We start from the raw sequence: 4707 nt of genomic DNA, 5'->3' as shown, positions 1-4707 counted from the left end.
TCCTCTTCCTCCTCTTCCTCTTCTTCCTCTTCTTCTTCCAAATGTATTTAGTACAGGGTCTATAAGGTCTCACTACAGAGACAAGATTTGTAGTGATCCTCCTGTTTTCAGCCTCCCAAGTGCTGGAATTATAGGCTTGCATCACCATGCCCAGTCTCAATTGCTATTCAGTGATCCCCAGGGGCAGGGCTGGCACATTATGCCAGGAATTGAACTTCAGTCCTTGCATCTGCCTAAGAATAAGTGATTCTTGAATGAGTGTTTGGAAGTCGAATTTCCAAGTCGTTCTTCCAACTTCTTAAACTGTCACTTTCCCCAAGCTATTCATTACCCAGAAGGCATTGTGTTTAGGGGTACAGTATCCAAAAGCAGCACCTGAGAAAAGAATTTGTGCCTGAGCAACTTACTAGAACTAAAAAAACCATGAACAATAGGGAAAACATGATAGAGAAGGAGGAGTATGCAACTGAGGGTGTGATTGCAGGAAAAGTTCAAACAAGATAACTTCAAAATAATCTCATAGGCAGTGAAGCTGTTTAAGTGTAAATCATCCCTCAGAATTTGTCTCAATTGTAGACAAGAGTTGAGCTTTCACATTTCCACACAAGTTAACCATCAACAAGGCTTCCACTGAGGTTGTAAAATCTCATGTATGTCTATCTCCCTGCAAATGTGGATAGAGTCGAGGGAAGAGGAAAAAAAAAACAAGTATCAGCTTTAAAGTAAAAGAGTACAGGGCTGGAGGACAGGTATGAAAAGCCAGTGATGGTTCATACATTGTGTCAACTTGAGAAGTCTAGAAGTTCAAGTAAGCTATACAATAGGAAGCCAGGGTCCTTAACTTGTAAACATTCTGATCCTGTGCAAGAGGAGGACTGGAGGTGGTGTGAGTACTGCACCCAGCCTTGGAGGAAGGGTATCCTGCTTACAATAGAAAGGTAGGAAAGAAGCTTGGTCCCACTTTTGCTGTTATTGTTTTTGCTGTCTTCTGCTGCCTTGAATTATTGCTCATGTGCCAGGCCACCCTGCCTTGGAGCCATGATTATGGACTGAAATGTCTATGAACTGTGAGCCAAATAGACCTTTCCTTCCTTAATTTGGGGTGTTTGGTATTTTGTCCTAGCAATGAGACAAAAGAAAACAAGATGTAACTGTGTACCAGAGGAAGATCATTCTGTGACTATATTTGATCATGTGGCTCAAGAGCCTTAGGAAATGGCTTGTGGGAAGAGGTTGGAAAGGCTCGGAGATGCTGGTAGAAAAAGTAAAGCTGGGACACCTTCAGCTGTTTTGTATGGGATACTCTGGACAAAGCTCAGATCAAAAATCTGCTAGAAATCCTGCCAGGCTTAGGAAGTTTCTGTTGGAAAGAAGGGCTGCACTGGCTGAGGGACTCCTGGAAGTCTATGTTGTGACTTGGATAAAAGTTTGTCTGCATTTTGTTCATGCTGAAAATCTTTGCCTGAGACCAAGATTGAAGTGTGGCAGACTAATCTGGCAGGAGAAATTTCAAAGCAGTTGAATGTTGAGGCAGTGGCATGGCTATTGTTGGGGGCTTTTAGCCAGGTCTATGTTGAGACTCAAGAGCAAAGAACCCAAAAGGGTGATTTAAAATGTTGTGAATCTGACCAAAAAGGAAGTTCCAGTAAAGCTGTAGACTACAAAGATAGAGCTGAGATCCTGCTTCCTGGGAAGGAATAGGAGAACAGAAAACATGGCCTGAGGGCATCATAAGAAGCAGCAGGACTCCACCATTTGCAGCCTCAAAACTACAAAATTCAAAGGTTTTTCTTTGAGGATAAAGCTAGAATAAGGGCATCACACAGAATTTGTTTCGCAGAATTGGATTCAGAGTATCCAGTGATCCAAGTCCTCAACCCCTGCAGCCAAGAGAGAAGCAAGCCTGACTAATGCTCCAGCTGGCAGCAGACCTTGGTATCACCTATGGGGTGCTGGGTTTTAGGTGCATGCAGAACGCAAGAGTTCTGAGATTCAACACACTTCCAAACATATTTCAGAAGGCCTGGGAAGCCACACAGTGTGCCCCAAGAGGGCAGTGTATGAAGCTGTGTGTGAGAAGCCAGAGGTGTAATGGAGACACCGGAAGTTTGTGAAAACCAGTAACATGAATAATGTAAGTAAAGCTTCAAGGAGGGAGAAAAGCAAACCTGAGAGAAAAGCAGTGGGAGCTGTAACCCCCAGGAGTGCCGCAGCCGTGCAGCCAGCCAAGCACTTTGGTGCTCACAGTTTGCCATGGCTTATCTCACATAGTAGACATGGAACTCCAGGACCTAACATTGCTCTGCTGGATTTTGGACTTGCTTTGGTCCCAACCTTTTGTATTCCCCTGTTTGTAACTTTTGGAATGAAAATCTTTATCTCGTGCCATTGAATGTTGGAAGAGCTTAACTTTTCATTTGTATAGGGACTTGCAGCTCAAATTCTGCCTTACATCTTGGAGAGACTTGGGAATTGGACTTTTCAGCAACGCTGAAACTGTTAGTACTTTGGCAACTCTTGCAGATGGATTAAATGTCTTTTGTAGAAAGGGATATGCATGAGTCTTTGGGCAGCCATGGACAGCATATTACGCTTCTCATGTCATCTAACATAGATAGACTTAATACTGCTTCTTAAGGATTATTAAATCTGCATTATAATGTCCAAATTGTGAAATATTAAGAATAAGCATGTCCTTGTATCTGGAAACCAGTTTAAAGAAATGTGTCTGATAGTGAAGATGAAAAGGGTTGAATTGTAATGGTTAATACATTATGCAACTTGAGTTTAGCTAAGCTATTGAGCAGGGAGCCACAGTTTTCACTTTGTAAACATCCTCATCCTGTTCAAGAGGAGGATGGGAGATGGTAAGAGTACCACACCTGTCCTGCGATAAGGATAACATGCTTACAATATAAGGGAGGGAGAAAAGGCTTGCCCTCCCCACATTTTTTGCTCGTATTGCTTTTGCTGTCTTCTACCACCTGAAAGTGTTTTCCCTGTGCCATGTGTCATCCTGCCTTGGAGCCAGCTGATTATGGACTGAAACTTCCGCAAACTATCAATTAAATAAACCTTTCCTTCCTTAATTGCAGTGTTTGATATTTTGTCCCAGTGATAACAGATAAGTAACCAAGACAGGAATCCAAGGAGATCGGTTTGGAACTCAAATAGTGCATGCAACACCAGATATTTCCATTTATTTTATTAAAATTCCTCTAACCCTCCAAGTACTTTTCATCTGTCTCTACCATATCATTGTGCTATAAACACATTCTTTTCATTTTCACATTGTCTTGCCCTCTTCTAGATCACAAACTCCCCAAAAATGTACATGTCACATATTTTATGCCTCCTACACTATGATATGAATAGTGGTAAAATCCATTTCTTTCTGTAGACTGTAATCTCCATGAAACTGAGACTCAGCAGTTATATACCTTGTATTCAGCACCTGTCACATATGCGGAAGGAGGCATGCTGTCCGCTAGGACAGAGTATCTAGGACACCCTAAATGTCCTACTTATAATAAGTACATGTGCTGCCAGAGTACAACCTTCTTCCCCTTTTTATTACTTCCTTCACCCCTCCAGAATCCAGACAGGTGTTCAGGCCACTTAGGACTATGCCATTTCCTGCAAACAAAGGCTTAGCAACACATGTTTTTACTGAACAGGCACCAAGTGATGCCTCAGAACTAAAGCTAGCTTCTAGTCCAGTTTGCTTTCTCCCAAGTAATGGAGACCTTTAACAGACTCAAAGTATATTTGGAGATTGACATCAACAGAAACACCAAATCCTTCAACCTTTAAGCCAAGCTACTTCAATATGATTTACTCTATACTTACCTGGCAGGGGAGATACCGTGATCATGATTTATTGTAAGAAAAGTTGTAGAAAGCACAGAGAGTGAGCACATAAAGATCAAATATAGTACAAGGGAAAATTTTGGCTTGAATTTAACTAGCCTGATATAATTTAAATTAAACTAAATGGTATGGTGAGATTTACTCCGTAATTCCTCATATTTCATCTAAAATTGGGGATTAGAGCAGAAATGAAAAAGATGGTAGGGAGAAGACTATTAGTTCTAAACTGCTAGCTATGGTTCATTATTCTACACCAAGCAGCCTATAAACAGGTTGGGCCTCCAGAACCCTGGACTGTAGGGTTACATGACATCATCTTGCTGTTCTCCAAGCGGTGTTCTCAGATTATCTGAATGCTCTACAATTCCTCATCCTTCCTAAACCTTCTTCTATTGTCTTCACTGATGTATCACAGAAGAAAGCATCTAGTGTAACTTATGCTACACTGAGGGGTAGGAGAGAACAGCACCAGAGTGCATGCTCTCGGAGCCTCACCCCTGTCCTCCGTCTCTGGATCTTGCAATGGAATCCTATAGGAACATCCTGAGAGCCTCATCCCAGCAGGGCAGCAGCGAGAGCTAGAGCAGCCTTCCTCAGCAGTAGTGCTTGAACGATGGCAGATGGTGCTGGAGCTTAAGTACCTTAACTGCCTCACTCTTCTGATGAGGCAATTCCATAATGCATTTGACATTTCCTTTTGGAGTCCCCCAGAGAAATTGAGACATGTTTGCTCAACGCAGTCATCTTTTCAACAACAACATAGTTTTTCTGTTTTGGTGGGGGTTTTTTCCTTCTCTCTTCCCCACTGCCATAATATTTCTCTCCAGAGCCATCTCC

Source organism: Octodon degus, unplaced genomic scaffold (assembly GCF_000260255.1).
Source record: "Octodon degus isolate 3935 unplaced genomic scaffold, OctDeg1.0 scaffold00006, whole genome shotgun sequence".
Lineage (NCBI taxonomy): Eukaryota > Metazoa > Chordata > Mammalia > Rodentia > Octodontidae > Octodon > Octodon degus.
Note: the sequence above shows the minus strand (reverse complement) of the source record.